The 18,055-nt window shown below is 48.7% G+C and overlaps 1 long non-coding RNA gene across 1 annotated transcript; it reads left to right on the top strand.

The window, feature by feature from the left end:
* The first annotated feature begins 9,448 nt into the window (after window positions 1-9,448).
* Window positions 9,449-11,150, top strand: LOC148122343 (uncharacterized). The gene is made up of 2 exons (XR_015737622.1): window positions 9,449-9,662; window positions 10,928-11,150. It is a non-coding gene; the product is annotated as an uncharacterized LOC148122343 (long non-coding RNA).
* Window positions 11,151-18,055: the final 6,905 nt, after the last annotated feature.

Here is an 18,055-nt window from a genome sequence, read left to right as displayed (position 1 = left end):
TTCCATAGGACCTAAAGTAGAAATCAGAGGGCCACCTTGCCTTTAGACCCACCATAGGCCAGGCAGTTAGTGAAGAGATCTTGAAAATGCCCCTTAGGACAGATGGCTAACTCAGCAGCCCTGTAGTTCACAGGGAGCAGGGAAGGACCCCAGGAAAAGGCCTGACTTTTCCCCACTCTCCACCTAGAGACAAAATCACATAGCAACGAGGCACCTTGCCGCAGTGTGAACAAGGCACACGCGGGGCTCCGTGGGAAAGGCACTAGCGTTGGGGTCAGGACCGGGTTCTTGTCCCTGTGCTGCTGCTACGGTATTTGGGTAGGAGAGCTGACCTCAGCTTTTAACACCTACACTGTGGGTATGCTGATGTCGCGTCTACTACAGTCCACCATGCACACAGAAGAAAGTGCTGGTCCGACCGTGGGCACAGTTGAAGGGATAAACTGAACTCTCTCGCTGCACAGGTGAGGAAACTGAGTCCCCGAGATGAAAAGAAACCTGCTCAGAAGCACAGCCTAGCAGGTATCTTGTCTAGAGATTCTTCTCCAGCAGAAGTTGAAAAGGCCGGCAAGGTCACTCAGCAGTGTCTGCCATTGAGCTCCACTTCCTAAGTTCGATCCCCATGGCCCACAGAGGAGAAGGAGGGAACTGGTGACTGAGAGCAGTCTCTGTGCACCACGTACACATGCGCTTGTGCGTACTTGCAAGCACTCTCTCTCTCTCTCTCTCTCTCTCTCTCTCTCTCTCTCTTAATTAATTGATCGATGAATAAAACATGTTTTTAAAAACGAGCTATTAAATCATTTTTGTTTGCTCAGTGGTTATCACCACAGGGAGCCACGAGAGGGCTTTCCTCCCTCAGCTAAACTGCGAGCTGGGGCCAAGAGTGGGTTTTGCCAGGAGCCTAGAGCCGTACTGTTGTCACTGGTTGTCAAGCCTGGGCCGTCTGCGCACCATCCTCGATGCAGGGAGTTTTCCACAGGAGACCATGTCCAGCTGCCCTGCATCCCCCACGCGGCCCAGGCAAGCCTGGTCTTGAAAAGCATCCACCTGAAGTCCACCACAGGCCCTGGGAGACCTGCAGGGGACTGGCCCTTATGGGGCCTCTCATTTCAACACCAGCCTTCCTTAGGCAGCTCACAGCCTTGACTATGGCCTCCCCTGTCTAGGCTCCTGTGCAGAGCTCCAGGATCTGTGTCTCACTCTCTCCGGCTTCAAAGGCAGCGATGATCTATTGCCCCTTCGGCTTCCTCCTTAGACCACAGACAGCATCTACTTCTTTTGCTTGGCACTGCTCTTCCCTGTGCGCCTGGCAAAGCTCCCTTCCTACAACCCAGAATCCAGGTCACAGATCCTCAACCCTGGAAGTTTCCCCATCTTCTGTGGCTCTGTCCCACAACATTCGCCCTAGGTGGGGGTTCACCTGCCACAAGCACAGAACTAGGCTAGGGGTCAAGTCTGTGTATCTCTGTGTTCAGGGGGTAGCACAGGGTGGGCACGGGTGACGTCAATGGCTAGATGGTGAGTGGCGAGATTTTCCAGACAGGCTTGCCAGCTGGTCCCACATGTATGCACGTCCCTCCACACAGCAGCTGGTCTAGGAGGGCTGCGCTCTTTCTCCCTCCCCCAGGCCTTTGTCTGCCCTACTCCGCAGGGCCAGGAGCCAGGAGTCCCTGGCAGATGGAGTAGATGGGAGTGGGAAGGAGAAGGAGAGGTTGAGGCTGAAGCCACCATGCATCTGTAGCCTGTCTAATAATTGGAGTTCCTTGGGGGTCCGATGGGAGACCCTGTGATCTGACCAGCTTAGCAGGCCCTTTATCTTCCTCTCCCCTGAGGGTAGGGCAGGGGCTTTTGTCTGAAGTCTTTGATCAGACTGTGTGTCCTTCCCCCACCATGAAAGGAAGCAAAAAAACATGATCCCATGATTGTCCTGTGAGGAAGCAGCTGGCTTTGGGAGGTGAGGTAGATACTGAGGGTGTGCCTGCCTTCGTTGGAAGGCTCTTCTGGGCCTAGGTAGCTCCATAACTGACTAAGGAGATTGTTCCCTGTTCCCTGCCTTTTGCCTGCTTTGTAATGTCACCATTGTCGACTCTACCTTTGCCTTACTGGAGAAGCTCTGAGACTCTTCCGACCTGGCATGGGCTCCTCAAGATGGGAAGAGTCACTGCCCAAGGGGAGCAGGGGTCTCCCTGCCACTCTTATTTGAGGAACATAGATGAAAGATAGCCATGGTTGGGCTGCCAGTCTTTAGGGAGGTCAAACCCAGTGGTCATTAGTGCCCTCCGCTCCAGCCAAGGAGGAGGGTTCAGACTTTCTTAACTCATTAACGAAGGTCCATCCGTCTTGTCTCTCTGTGCTGACACATCCATTGCCCCAGCAGCTGACACATTACCCTCTGCGAAGGGGTGGGGGTCGGTGAGCTAGAGAAGGAAGAATCTGGAAAATGTCCTTATTGTTTCACCCGCTTTGAAATCCCAGAACACTCTGGGCTGGGTTTGATGTGAAATACAACACTCCGCTTCTGTAGGACCTTAGGCAAGCCACTTCTCCTTTCATGGGACTTCAGTTTTTGCCTGTGTATAATTGGGACACCAATCTAATCCCTTGATTGGGTGTTTTTAAGGTAAGGTAAGACAATGGAAGGGAGCTGTCTACCCTCAAGACACCAGAATTATTACTTGTGTGTATAATTGGTGTATGTGTGTGTCCATGTTTCTGTGTGTGCATATGTGCATGTGGGTGTTTATACACATATGCACACATGTGTGCAGAGGTCAGAGGTCCATATTGGCTGTCTTTCTCAGTCACTATTGGCTCTCAGTACTGGAATTACAGACTCACACCACCATGCCTGGCTTTCATATGGATGCTAAAGATCCAGCTCTAGCTCAGGCTGACCTGAAATTCACTTGTAACCCAATCTGCCCTCAATCTGGGCCATTCTATACCTCAGCCTCCTAAGTGCTGGCCTTATAGGTGTGAGCCATCATGCCCAACATAAGCACATACTTTTTAAGTAAAAACATGTTGTAGAAAATTAAACAAAGAGAGAACCCACTATTTGCATGTTTATATTTCCTCTGGCTTTTTCTTCCACGTCTGTTCCAGATGCTCACATGGCAACATATTTCTGAAGATTTTTCCTCCGTTTAATGACATAAGCAGTTTCTATGCTGCTGTATAATATTTGCTTCACCTTTTTTCATCTATTTATTTTACATCCTTGCTGCAGCCTCCCCCCAACTTTACTTTAAAAAAAATTTTAAAAATCATACATTGGGACTGACTGTGGTAGTTAGTACACAGCTCTTCTTCCAGCTGCTCTTGGAATGCAGTTTAAGAATCTTGTTAGCCCAAGAGTTTGAAGCAGTTTGGGCAACAGTGGTGAATCTTCATTTCAATAACAATAACACATTATGATGATTAAGAAAACTTGCTATTGTGAAACTTCACATTCTCTCCTAAAACACTCCATTAATTCAATTCAAAACCAATCAAAATGCTAATAAGATTTTTCTATTTGGCAGATTGGCACTAAAATTTTTATGGGTGAATAAATGCATAAGGATAGCTAAGGCAATTATGAAAAGGAAGAATAAAGAGCAGGAAATTGCCTCAAGATGTGGAAAACTATGTTAATGGTTTCGTAGCTTATTTTTATTTATTTATTTTTGAGTCAGGGGCTCTCTGTTATGTTCTGGATGTCCTGGAACTATGTAGACCAGGCTGGCCCTGAACTTACAGAGACTCACAGAGACACTGCCTCTCAAGTGCTGGATCAAGGCTGTGTGCCACCATGCCCAGGCACTTTAGTAGTTTAAAGCCATAGGAATTGACACAGGACAAAACAGATGAATAGAATAAAGAGTTCAGAGATATCGTGCAAACATATGTAAAAAAATGAAGTGTATAAAAAGGAGCTCTTCAGAAATAGTCCATTTAGAAGCTAGAGAGATGGCTCGAAGGATAAATGGATTGCTGTGTGAGCAATGAGGACCAGAGTTTGGATCCCCAGCTCCCACACGATCACAGGCTGGGCATTATGGTCCTCCTGTAATCTCAGGTTCAGACAGCATCCCTGGAGTGAGATGGCTAGCTAGACTAGCCAAGTCAGGATGCTCGGGGGTCAAGTGGGAGACTTTGCCTCAATAGATGAGGTGGAGAGAGACTGAGGAAGACACCTGAAATTCACATGCATGCTCGTGTACATGTACACATATAGACAAATACACACATGCATGCAGCACCACATGTACATACAAAAATTAATAATGCATTTTTATAATGGCCAAATATTCTAGAACTACACTAATTTCTCTGCCTCTCCTGCTGGTTTATGTGTGGACCGTAACATTATTATGAATGGATACAAAACCATTGTTCCCTGCTATGGTATGTTCAGGAGTCTCCCACTTATTTATTTATTTATTTATTTATTTACTTGTGTGTGTGTGTGCGTGAGTGTGTGCGCGCGTGTGTGTGAGATGGGGGTGGGGGTGCATATGTCATACCATGCATTTAGAGGTCAGAGGATAGATCTGTAGAGCCAATCCTCCTTTTCCACTTTTACATGTGTTCTGGGATCAAATCAGGTCATCAGGCTGCGAGGCAGGTGCTCTGGTCTGCTGAGCCATCTCACCAGCCCAATTTACCTATAAAACAAAATCTAAAAAACTATTAAAGACCTTGCATAGAGCATCTATGCCTCTAGAGAACCTCCTACCCCACTCCCCCACTGCTCTCTCTCACACACACACACACACCACACCTGATTTTAGATTGTTTCCTTAAAACTAGAATTGCTAGGCAGGAGGGTAGGGCCATGAAAAGGCTCTTAGCAAGTAACCCTGAACTGCTCCCCCAAAGGCACGGCTAGGAGTCCCTCCCTCTCTTCATCATTCCCTGCTTCCCTCTTTTCTTCCTTCCATTGAGCTCTTGTGCAAGGCTGCGTTGTAGAGCTAGGGATCAAGGTCAGGAATAGAACTTAAACTTCATCAGAGAGAGAAAGACCTGGAAATGATGGTCCTAGTGTCAGCAGAGTCCCAAGGAAGGCATCTTAGGGCCAGGGACATTTCCACTTTCAGAGGTGGGCACAGGAAGAGGGCAGAGGCAGATCACAGAGGGCCTTGAATGCCAGACCAAGGAACTAGAACTGTGCCCCATGGCCATGGAGAGCCACAGAGAGTTGAGGAGCTACTGAATGAATTCTCACCACATCATAGGATGCCAACAGTGGCTGCTGGGAGCAGCTCCTCTAAATGTAGGGCCTGCCTGGCATGTGTGTGTACCACTGTACCTACCTGACACTGTAGCAAAACATCCTCCTGCATCCAGAGGCTAACTTGGCTTCAGGCTCAGCTCTGCAAGTCTAGAAAAGGACAAGAGCCCTGTTTGGCCCTTTCTTACAACCCCCACCCAACCCCAGGAACCTGCACCTTGTCTCAGAGTCATCATTGTGTTTGGCTAGATCTGTGCCAGGAGAGTATGATGTCCATGGGGTTCATCACACCTGTTCTCAGCCTGGCCCCGCTACTATCTGGAACTGACCGTATCATGGGCTGAGTCTGAATGAACCAGTCTGAGCAGCATTTGCCTGCATTTACACTCGGCAAGCAGGCACTCACCCTAAATCCAAGCATCCGCTTTAGCGGGGCAGCCACTGTCACGGGGCAGGCTGAGACCCACCTGACTTGTACGACTTTCCGGGACTGCTCATCCCCACTGCTTCCTCCCAGCTGCTCTAGTTTGTTCTGGATCTATCTGCACAGGTGGGCACAGGCTGCTTTCTTCCCAACACCCGACCCGAAGTCTGTTCTGGGGCCCACATGTCCCCCAGGCTGCAGAGGCCTAACGACAAGCCTCATTCATCTTCCCCACTCACCCCATAGACAAAGGGCCTGATGTGTGTGCAGATGGGCTTGCCCCTCCATCATCCCTTACAACCAGGAGTCGATAATGTGCCTTCAATGAGTCCCACGTGGCCGCTGCCTGACCAAGGGTTGGCCAGGCAACGAGGCATGCAGACTCAGGGACTGGATGACAAAGCGTGTCTCCAGGGGAGGGAAAGGGAGGTGAAGGGGAAGGATGATCACAACCCCATGGCGGATCCCATAACTCATTTCTGACTTGGATACATTAGGCCTCTCAAAGACCACTTGCCCCTGGACACTTAGCTGCCAAATTAATTGACAAGGGACCCTTGGAGGCAGCTCTTACAGAGCAGGAACTCCTGTGCCCAGAGGCCTGGCTCAAGGAGCCATCATTTCCTGGGAAGGTCAAATTATGACTTGCCAGGCCAAAGCTCATGGCCCTCCTAAGCTGACTGAGACTGTGGTCACGGCAGGGGGCTCACACATGCGATCATGAAAACTGGATCCCAGGGATCCCAATGCACTTCAAATGCGCAGGACTTGGACGTTGGAGAACTGAGGCCAGAGTCCAAGGCTTTTTCACCCCCTGGTGGCCAAGCTGGCCAGGCCTCTCTATCCTCTGAGGAGACACCATCATCTTCAGCCCATTCCATCCCACAAAATCAGCGAGTCCCTGGTCTTGGCGCAGATATGGGGTGGCCTCTTAAAAGATGCAGATTCAGGGAGGATAGGTAGGGAAAACCTTGGATGTGCTCCAGAGTTTTTAGGGTCAGGGTCTGGGCGCTGGCAACCTGTGCCCAATTAAAAAGAGGAGTTATGAATCAGAAAGAGTGGAGATTCATTCATTGAGAGGAGAAACAATTAAAGAGGCCTAGATATTAGCTTCATTTGAGACTGTCTACGGGGTCCTGACATGAGGGTTAGCTTTAAATAGAGAGCAAGTGGTGTGCCCAGCAAAGCCATCCTGGTGGAGGTGTGGTCCCAGCCATGGTGACCCATCCTTGTCTCTGCTCCCATCTTTCCTGCAAGTGGTCTGGGAAGTGGTCAGAACTGTATAAATCCTCTCCCTGAGGAACAAGCTAGTCCTGTTTGGCACCAGGGTCCTGTTTTTTCTATCCCAGCATAAGATTCTTGGGGGAATTTTAAGAAACCCTTGAGGTCCATTGTCTCAATATCTGAGAGCTGCAAAAGAACCAGAGATGCAAGTACCTCTTTCTGGAGACTCTCCACTCCTGCCAGGATGCTTGCAGAGGGAATGCCAACAACTGGGAAATCGCAGATTGAAGGTCACTGAGCCAGGGCCTGGGCTGGAGGATGAAGAGGGAAGCAGAGGTGCCCATTCTACATTCCTGCCCCATTGTTGGCAGGCTCTCCCATCAGCCACACCTTCTCTTTAGAACTGGGTTTGCATTTAGCAAAATGAAAGATCCCAGACAGAAGCCAAAGACGCCATCACTAAGCCTCCTTTCATGGAACGCTTTCTGTGACCCAAGTACTGAGCAACGTGCTACGGATTCTGGGGAACAAAATCTCATCAGCACCCCAGGAAAGGAGCTCTCCATTATAGAGTGGAGGGAACAGGCCCAAAAAGGTGAAATCACCTGCAGGTTAGAAGGCAGCTTTTCTTCCGGCTTATGGACAAAGGTAAGAGAAGACCAGAGAAGAGGGGCCCAGGTCCAGCACGAGAAGGGAAAGTCAGGTGAGTTCCAGAGTGGGGATGCTATTTGGTTAGCCGGCTGTAGAATACAGCACAAAGAGGAAGCTCACAGCTTCACCAATTCAGAACTGCCAAACTCACTTCCTGCTGGGACCTCACCCCCACCCGGCTCCTCCCTCCCAATCTCCTCCTATGGGGCTAGACTTTTCCAGGTAGCCTCTGTCTGGTTGCCATAGAAAACTGAACAGAGCTGGGCCCAGAGACCAGCCTTTTCTGGCCCTGCTCTGCTTCCCCCATGAGTCCTTTCCTAGTTGCTTGTTTTGGAGCCATGCCATGAGACCGGGTTGCCTACCTCAGGGACCTTCTGCACTCAAAGCCCTTGATGGTTATCATATGAGGGCTTCAAATGGAAGACTGAGGCCTAGGGATTCAAAGGATTCCCAGCACTGCCTGAGCAGGATAGCATCCTGAATTTGGAAGCTCAGAAGGAGGGCCATGCATGAAGCGGCCATGTTATGAAGTCTGTGAATGCTGAACCAGAGAGAAGGGCCTCATTCCAGACCAAAGTCTCGACTCTGGAATGTTGTTGTCTGAACAGACATTACCACCTTCGGCAGAACAGCTAGGACTACATGCAAGGGAGCCTCAAGATTGATCCGACCTGTTGACCTCCCCTCATAGAAGGAGGGGCTCAAGAGGGTCATTAGCCCCTACCTGAAGTTCCAGCCCTTCCTTCCTATGCCTCTCTGCAGGCTGCATATAATTCTGCCCAGTTACAAGTCTTGTGGTCTCAGTACATATGAAGTGTGGAAGGAAAACTGAGGGGAACTCTATTTATGCAGTTATAGGGAGAGCCTCATCCACACTGGGGTGAGACTTGATGATGCAGCTGTTTTGGGGTCACTCACACTCATGTGTAAACACTCTCCCATGCTCATGTAAGTAAACCAAACAAACTCTTTGGTTCGCCAAGTGTCACCGGGGTGGAGCTGTCATTTTGATCTCTTTCTGGTGCCTATTTGTGGGGGCAAGGGACAGACATGCATCTGTGGTTCTCCAAGGATGTGTATGCCACAGTCCTCTTGCTCCGGGGTTAGCTCACCTGATTTTAACAGTTGTGCACAGCAGGAGGCCCCAGGGCTGGTGGCCAATGGGGAAGGTTATAGGTGAGAGCCCGGTGTGGGCTTGGCGACTGTTCTAAGATGGAATCCAAAGCCCAGAGCCTGTCTGATTCTGAGGCTCCTGCTGTCTTTTGCAGTCCCTGTGACAACAGCTCAGCAATGGGAACAACCTGAAAGCCATGGCAGGAAGTGGTGAGGTGGCAGGAAGGCCATCTGTACTAGTGTCCACCCTGCTGGTCCTGTGCTTAACTGTTCAGACGCAACACATGTCATCAGGACAAAGTACCGATGAGGCAGCCCCACCCTGGATAATGCTCCTGCCTGTATTCCTGTATGCCAACGACCTGCTGTGACTGGTCCCTTGGTCTTGGCCTACTTTGAGGTCAGAGCCCTCATGTACCGCATCCCTCCAGCTAGGATCTCTGTGCCCCCATCAGTCCTGCTTCCCAGGCTCCTACAAGCAGAGACACTGTAGCTGGTTGGTTTTGGTTTTTCAGTCATTTCTTGGGACTCAACTGTCTTGCCCACATACTGACTTTCTTCTGGGCATATATAGACAGGTTCTTATCTCCTCATTGAACAGTCTGGGCAGATGCCTGCAGGCTGGGGGCCTCTCTCCCTATTCCCTGGTCCCCGTAAACTCTGCAGAGGCCTAGAACAAGGTCAGTGGGGGACATAGGTCCGTCCCTTCACATCCAGTTCTGTTCAGGAGAACTTGTTCAGCAGGTCGCCAGTGACATCAGGGAAAACCAGGGCCAGCCTGCCCCACTTAGCCTGCTTTCTCACCTCAGTTAATCCAAAGCAGAAAATCCCTCGCAGGTGTGCCCAAAAGCCTGGGCAACTAAAACAGCTGAGTCCAGATGGAGTCAAGTTGATGACCAAGATCAGCCATCACAGATACAGAGGCTGCCACTAAGCTAAGAAGTGAAGCTGAAAGGACACAGTGCGGTGACACACAGAAAACGGACTGTACCGTGAAGAATAATTAATTGGCTAGCAGGCGACACGGCCCAGGTAACTATTCTAGTTTGGTTTATATGGCTGTGATAAGACTCTGATCAAAAGTAACTTGAGGAGGAAAGGGTGTATTTGGCTTATGTCCAGTCACAATCACAGGGAAGTCAGGCAGGAACTGAAGTAGAAACCACGGCTGCTTATTGGTTTGTTCACAGGTTCATGCTCAGCTTTCTTCTTTTTTCTTGTCCTTCCCTCCCCTCCCCTCTCCTCCCCTTCCCTCTCCTCCCCTCCCCTCCCCTCCCTTCCCCTTCCCTTCCCTTCCTTCCCCTCGCCCACAGCCCTCTCTTGGTTTTTCAAGACAGGATTTCCCCATGTGTAGTCCTGTCAGTCCTGGAGCTCACTCTGTAGACCAGGCTGGTCTAGAACTCAGAGATCTGCCTGTTTCTGCCAGCCGAGTGCTGGGATTAGAACTGTGCGCTACCACTGTCCTTCCCAGCTAGCTTTCTTATATAACCAGACCCACCTGCCGAGGGATGGCGCTGCCCACAGTGGGCTGAGCCCTCTCTCACCCACATCCTTCACCCATCACGACAGTCTATCGCAGATGTGGCCACAGGCTAATCTGATCTGAGCAATTCCTCAGCTGAGGTTCTTTCTTCCCGGGTGACTCTAAGTCATGTCAAACCGACAGAAAAACAAAGCCGAGTCGGGGTGGCATATGCAGGTGGATCTCTGTGACTTTGAGGACAGCCTGGTCTACAAAGCAAGTTCCAGAACAGCCAGGGCTACATAGAGAGCCCCTATTTCAATAAGTAAATAAATATTAATAATTAATTAATTAGAAAACCGCTAGCCAGGCTATTGACACATCAGTGGAAACATGCAGCTCAGGTGAATTGGAGGAAAACCAAAAAGAGCTCAGAGCCCAGGGCCTCTCACTAGACAAAGAACTGAGGAAGCTGAGGCCTACAGAGGGCTCACCTTAAGGCAATCTGTTCCCTTCTGAAACCATGCCGGGCTCACAGTTAGGGCTCAGAAGTGAAATGATAGATGGCAGCTCTTACAGGAGACTGGCTGCCGTGCACAGCCTCCTGGGCTAGCGGAGTGTCACTGAGTTGCGAGGTCTCACAGGATTCCTGGGCTCTCAATTTCAGCCCCGCAGCAGCCCAGGAGGGAGGGGGAGGGGGAGGGGTCTTTCAGCTCATGGCACCAGCTAAGCTCACCTGCCACCAGCCTCCCCTGGGTTAGGGTGGGGCTGGGGGGAGCTTCTTGCGGTTCCTTTAGAGCTACCTTTGGTGTCTTAAATTCCCTTTGTCTTTCAGGAGTGCATTTGATATGGTGCTGTGGAACTTTCCCAGGCCTGTTGGCTTGGGGCTGGCAGGAAGGACTATGCAGGAGATGGATTCCCTTCCCAGAGCTTGCTTTGCCTGCGGTTGTTTGTTCCAGGCTCCTCTGCTCAGTGTCTCAGCCCCATTGTCCCTACTCTGTCCTTCCCTCCCCAACTGACCCAGACTCTGTGAATAAAAAACCCGACATTTTCCAGCTCTCCACCCCTTTTCCCAACCTGCGGTCATCACACCCAGCCCTCCTCAGAACACACTACTTTCCATCAGGCTCCTGAGGGATGCAGCTGGGTCTGAACACTACGGGTCAAAAGGAACACCCCAGGGGTGTGGGAGAACCACTCAGAGATGTGCACGAGCCAGCACGTACCTTCCTGTCAAAATCCATCAGCAGCACCACTGCAGACTCGTCCAAAGGAACAGTGTTTACTCCACACGAATGGGCAAACACTAGCAACCGGTTTTCAAGTGGTTATTGCTGCTGTTGCCCCCTCCCCCAAAGCCTATTCAGCATCTGCCAGCCGACCACTGGAACTTTTGCCTCTTTCTCTGTAGCTTTGTGACTCTCATCACCCAGACAGATCCCTCTCTACTCTCCCCTTCAGATGCAACTAGCAGAATCTCCTAGCTCATCCCTACCAGGAGTTTGGGACAGGTTCATAACTCCAATTCGGGGCTGGCAGGCGCATCATGCTGGCTCCCTTGGCCACCTTCCTAGTCTCAGATGCTTATGCAGCTTGGCTTTATTGTTTTCTGTGTTTGTAGATAGATGGTATGGGCCCAGTTACAGCAGAACTTTATACATTTATACCTTCTGCCAACACAAAGCCTGGTCCCTCCAGCTGCACTTTGGCTCTCAGCAAGGGTGAGGCCACCCCTGATTGTTGTTCTTTGTTCGTTTAAGTTTTATGTGTGCGGGTGTTTTGTCAGCATGTTTGTGTTTTATGTGTGCAGGTGTTTGGACTGCGTGTTTGTGTAACACATGCGTGTCTGGTACCTGCAGAGGTCAGAAGAGAGCATCTGGTCCCCTGGAACTGGAGTCTCAGACCTTTGTGAGCCTGCACGTGAATGCTAGGAATCAAACCAGGCCCTCTGGAAGAACAACCAGCCCTCTTAACCACTGAGTCACCTCTCAGGCCCCTGTTGCTCGCTTTTGAAGAGTGTGGATATTGCAGACTGCAGAGGAAAGGCACAGATCCTAATTTCCTGTCATGTCTTAGTGGGCTATGCCCACTTCGTGCCCAGGAACGGAAAGCCAAACTGTAAGGAGACTTGAGGACATGGGTTCTAGTCTCCGCTCTGCGCTGGATTTGCTTCCTTCTGTTGTGCTCCAGTTTCTCCACATTCTTTTTCTTTTCTGTAGAGCAGGGATATAGAATTCATGGACCTTGGGTACAACGTGAATCGGGTGAGCGCGACTTTTCTGATCAGACAGTTGATGTCTGTTGAAGATAGCCTGGAGTCCTGGACAGGCCGAGCCACGTGAACTCCTTGGGGACAGGAGTTTTAATTCCTTTGAATGTCCCCAGCTAGCCTTGTATAGGCCTAGCTAGAAAACAGTGGTAGAGCAGCCCTGGGTGGCAGTGGCCGTTGAGCCTCTGGCCAGTAGTCCTTGAATCTAAAGAATGTGGGGGCTTTGTGGAGAGTTCTCCACACTCCAGGGCTGAGCAAAACTTCTCAGTGGTGCCAGCTCTCTTCCTCCTTTGGTTCAGAGAAATGGTCCTCACATTTGGCCTGTATCATATGCCCCTCATGGGCCCTCCAACACAGATGACTGGGCCTGCCCCTGCATCTTCTTCCAGGTCTTGAACAACACCTGAGAGTTGGGCCTGGGGTGATGTTTATACTTTGGTCTAGGACTTTCACACTGGAAACCCCCAGGAGCTAAGCTATGGGTTAATGATCTTCCTTTGAAAGTGGGGAACTAAAGCCTGAGAGGCTCTGCTCATGATCCACGATGCCGTGGTAGGAGGCCCTCATTGTCTGTCATGGAGGAAGCTGAAAAGGGCAGTTTCCCTGCTACTCCGCGAGCGCTCACTGGCTTTGCATAGGTGGTTACTGCCACCCTCTGGCAAATAGTGGAAAAGCTCCTGGCAATGTTCCCCAGGCTAGATCCTGCAGTCCAGGGATCCTGGCAGCAAACTAGGAAGCCAGTCCTACGAAGTTCCCTAGAGGAAAAAAAAAAAAAAAAAATCTATGTATTTTCATGGACTTGGATTTGTGCCCAGACCCCTTTCCCTAGCTCCATGACAGACACGTTCTCAACTTCATCCACGCCCTTCCTGTCTACAACCTCCCTCTCTCCAACACTGCAATGAGAAGCGAAACGCTCCTGAAGACAAGAGATGGTAAATCCTTTCTGTGTGACCCTAGAGGTCAGTGGTGGGGGTCTCACCTATACGTAATCCCAGAGGTCCTGGCAGTGAGTTACAGAGAAGGCAAGCACAGAGAAAGCCCTTGGAGGGGTAGCTGAGGCCTCCTGCCCACTGCGCACATCTCTCTTACTTACCAAAAAGGTGTGAATATGCCTGACCCTTATTCCCACCCACCTCATGCCACCTTATCTCACTAGTGTCAAAAATAACATCAGTGCCTCTCCAGGATCTCCAGGAACTACCTGCCCAGCGACCTACACCCCTCTTCCTTCCTTGAAGGAGGGGTGTGGTTCGAGACAGGGTTTCTCTCTTTAACAGCTCTGACTGTCCTTGAACTTGCTCCACAGACAATGCTGGCCTTGAACTCAGAGACCTGCCTGCCTCTGAGTGCTGGGATTAAAGTGTGCACCACCACCAACCAGCTTGACCTATACCTTACGTAGAGAAATCCTCTTGGGCAGCAAGATGGTTAAGCAGGCACAGGTACCTACCATATCTGAACCTCAATCCCCAGGACATAGTGGGAGGAGAGAACCAGCTCCCATATATCTCCTCCTCCCGACTAGTAAGAGACACCCGGCAATCTCAAGAACCTGATAAAATGCCTGTTCTTCCCTCCTCTCAGTTGAGTGGGCAGAATCTCCTCCAATCGGTGACGTCACCTCTCCTCTAACTGCTATAAATTAAGACTGTTGCCTGAGAGTTGATGTTTTAGTCTCAGATTTTATTTCTACAACAACATTTCTCTTACATTTGTTACATCAGCTGTGTGTGTGAAAGAGAACATAATGTTAGCCTTGGGACAAAGGAGCGCACCTGGAACAAACACAAGAAAGGTGAACTGGAACCCTGACATGAGGCTTTACAACCTAGTGTTCTACGTAGACAGCCCCATAGGACCTTGAGTGCCCCCTACAGGACACATGCGTCCCATGCTTCCTTCTCTTCCATTTGTTGAGTAGAAAACGGGACGTTCACCTGGGTCCTTCTCTTGGACTGGTGATTTAGGTCCTTCTCAGGGAGTTCACTTACATGCTCAACCTTTTGACAGAGCATAGGCAGCCCTTTCTCCTCAGGACATGGTGACGTCCCTGTCCTTGGAGGTGTGTTGGCTGAGGCTGTGACCACATGGTGAGTATGTAAGAGGGAATCAGGTGTGACTTGAACCTGAAATGCTTGGCCATGTGACTCTGGGCCTGGGACCAGTCCTGAGATACTGTGGTCCTGTGTCAACCTGCTTACTTCATTTGTTTTCTGGATTTGCTCCGCCCATGCTCGTTGGGAAGCAATAAGCCATTCTGAAGAAGCGTACCCCTGTGAGCCAGGACCTTCCAAACCAAGGATGGTTGTTGTTTCAGAGCCTTTCAGATCAGGCCACACAGCTCTGCCACATCAGTTGTCTTCAGTTTTGCTCGATTTTATTGTGAAATCATTTCATTGTCCCCTGACCTTCAAGATCACAATGCTTCCTACAGATCTCAATAACAGTCACTGTCTCCCAGAATTCTCCACAGTACACACATAGGGGACCTTGGAACTTTGATAGAAAAATAATTATGTTTTTATTTCTCTTAACTACTAGTAGAAATTTAATGTTTTTCTGGATTCATATGTGCACAATAAATCAGGAAGTATTAGCAGTAACTGACTTGGTCACTCATACAAACCACAATTTTTTTGCCTATCCTTTTATAGTCATTGAAGGTAATTCAAAACATTGTGTATGCTCATTGCACTTTGAAACCACGAAAGGTATTAGATCTGCTGAGTTCATAAAGGTGCATGTATTATTATTTCACAGATATTTTATGGCTATTTTGATGGAATTCTTTTCCTTTAATTCGATGTGGATTTTGAGTCATTTATAAAATATTATGCTGAGGCGGGATTTGTAGTCTTTTTTACTTATTTATTTATTATGTACATAATATTCTTTCTGTGTGTCTGCCTGCAGGCCAGAAGAGAGCATCAGATCTCATTTTAGAAGGTTGTGAGCCACCATGTGGTTGCTGGGAATTGAACTCAGGACCTTTGTAAGAGCAAGCAATGCTCTTAACCACTGAGCCATCTCTCCAGCCCCAGGATTTTTAGTGTTGATGGCATGTCAAAGACCTTCATTGCCCATAAGAGCCCAGTTATTCTTGTTTCACAGTCCCCATGCTGAGATCATGCTAATGATCGCATGTGCTTGGTGCTCTTGGGGGAGAGGAAAATCAGGGGGTTAATATACCCTTTGAAAATGCAGGTCCGGAATTCTTTTTTAAAAAATAATTTATTTATTTTATTTGTATTCACCAATATAATTGCCTGCATATATGTTTGTGTGAAGGTGTCAGATCTTGAAGTTACAGTTGTTAGCTGCCATGTGTGTGCTGGGAATTGAACCCAGGTCCTCTGGAAGAGCAGCAGTGCTCTTAACTGCAGAGCCGTCTTTCCAGCCCTGAGATCTGGAATTCTTATCATAATTTTAGGGAGCCTTGCTTCCCAGTCAGTCACTGAACAGCTCATGAGTAGCCAAATGTTCAGACTCCACTGGAACTCTCTGGGTTCTTTCTTTGGCATCTTGAACAACATTCTGGGGTTTTCCTTAGGCTTTGTATTTGAATAACAGAGCTATAGCCAGGCCTAGTAGTGCATACCTGCCATTCTAGCTCTACTGGAGGCCGAGGCAAGAGAAACAGGAATTCAAGGACTATGCTACAGACTAAGTTAAAGATCAGCCTAGGCAACTCAATGAGACCTTGTTTCTAAATAAATAAATAGATGGCTGGGGATTTAGGTCAATGGTAGAATGCTTGCCTCGCATATGCAAGGTCCAGGGCTTGATTTTCAGATAGCAGATGGCCTAGTGGATCAGAGTGCCTGCCTCCAAGTCTGCTGACCTGGGTTCCATTCGGGGGTCCCACAGGATAGAAAGAGAGCTGAGACCCTCAAGTTGTCTTCTTACCTCTGCTCCCACACCATGGCATGTGTGTACACCCATACATGCACACAATTTTTTTTTCGAGACAGGGTTTCTCTGTGCAGCCCTGGCTGTCCTGGAACTCACTCTGAGAACCAGTCTGACCTCAAACTCACAGATATCCTCCTGTTTCTGCCTCCCGAGTGCTAGGATTAAAGGTGTGCGCCACCGCTGCCTGGCTAGATATTTTAAATTAAAAATGTAACTTTGAAAAATTACAGAGCTACAAAGTTTTTAGAAAACCTTTATTATCATGATATCCAAACTTCCGGCCATGACTCACAGCAGGAAACATTGATCTCTATGCGGTTAAAACACAATTTCATAAAACACTCTATAATTTACAAGGCACAATCCATGCTTCTCTATCTTCTGCTATTTTCTGAATTCAATCTATTTCACTTTTATTCTTAGTCATCTCACAAGTTAATTTGGAAATTAATAGAAGCTGATTTGGAAGTGAGAGCAGCCCAAGAAAGCCCACTACACATGTCTAGAACACACATTTAAAAAAGGAAGAACACAAAGAAAAGACAGAAAGGTGGGGGTCAGTGAGGTGGCTGAGCAGCGGTTTTCACCCTTCCTCACACTGTGACACTTAATAGCTCCTCATGCTGTGGTGACCCCAACCATAAAATTATTTTAGTTGCTACTTCATAACTGTAATTTTGCTACTGTTGTGAATTGGAATGTAAATATTTGATATGGGATCCCTGAGAACCACTCACTGGCTGCCATGACTGATGGACTACACCTGACCCCAGGACCCACATGACGGAAGGGAAGAATGAACTTCTGCAAGCTCTCCTCCGACCTCCATATTCACGGACCTGACCATCTGAGTCCAATCCCTGCCAGGCTGATGGAGGAGAGAACCAACTCCAAAGAGTTGTCCTTTGACCTCCACACTCTTGCTGTGCTACACATGAAATACACACACAATGAATGTAATAAACAAAAACACTTAAAGAGCGAGATGTAGTGGTGTGTGGATCTGAGTGCTTCTGGAGGCAAAGACACACAGATCTCTGTGCGTTAGAAAACAACATGGTCTACATAAGCGAGATCCCAGTCAGTCAGGACTATGCTGTAAGGCCCTGTCTCAGAAACAAACAAACGAAAGAAAGAGTGTAATTTATCAGACTAAATGCCTTCTGACCACATACATTCAAAATGGTTAGAATTGTGACAATCCAGTCTGCTCGCCTTGCCACAAGTGTTCTGTTTTTGGTTTTCTGTATTTTGTTTTCTGCTTGGGAGTTGGTTTTTTTGGGGGGGGGTGGCTGTTTCCCTTTTTGCATAGCACTGGTGTTCAAATTCAGAACTTTGCATATGCTAAGCAAGCAATCTACCACTGAGTTACATCCCCTAACCCTGACTAAATTTTTCTAAGCCAGTAACACAAGGGTGACCCACTCAGATCCTTACTAAGGACCATGGAATGGGCCTGGGAAATTTGTGATTATGTTGGGAAAATTTATCCAGTTGCTTAACAAAGTTATCTAGCCATCTAATAACTTTTTGAAATTGTTACCAACTTGTGAGTGGGTCCATTTCCCCTCTTGGAATTGAGGAACCAGCAAGACCAGGTACCAAGTGAACACTGAGAGGGATTGATTTCCAAAAATAGAGGAAATAGGAGACAAGCCCTAACTTCTTCAGCTGTTGAGGGCCTAAAGGTTATCTATACCTGGTAAAAGGGGTAGAATGGGCTCATAATACTTCAAGGACTCTCACGTGTTTTCTGGGATTGGACAAAGAATTTTCCCA

Source organism: Myodes glareolus, chromosome 4 (assembly GCF_982192425.1).
Source record: "Myodes glareolus chromosome 4, mMyoGla1.1, whole genome shotgun sequence".
Lineage (NCBI taxonomy): Eukaryota > Metazoa > Chordata > Mammalia > Rodentia > Cricetidae > Myodes > Myodes glareolus.
This window is presented reverse-complemented; position numbering and strand designations above follow the sequence as displayed.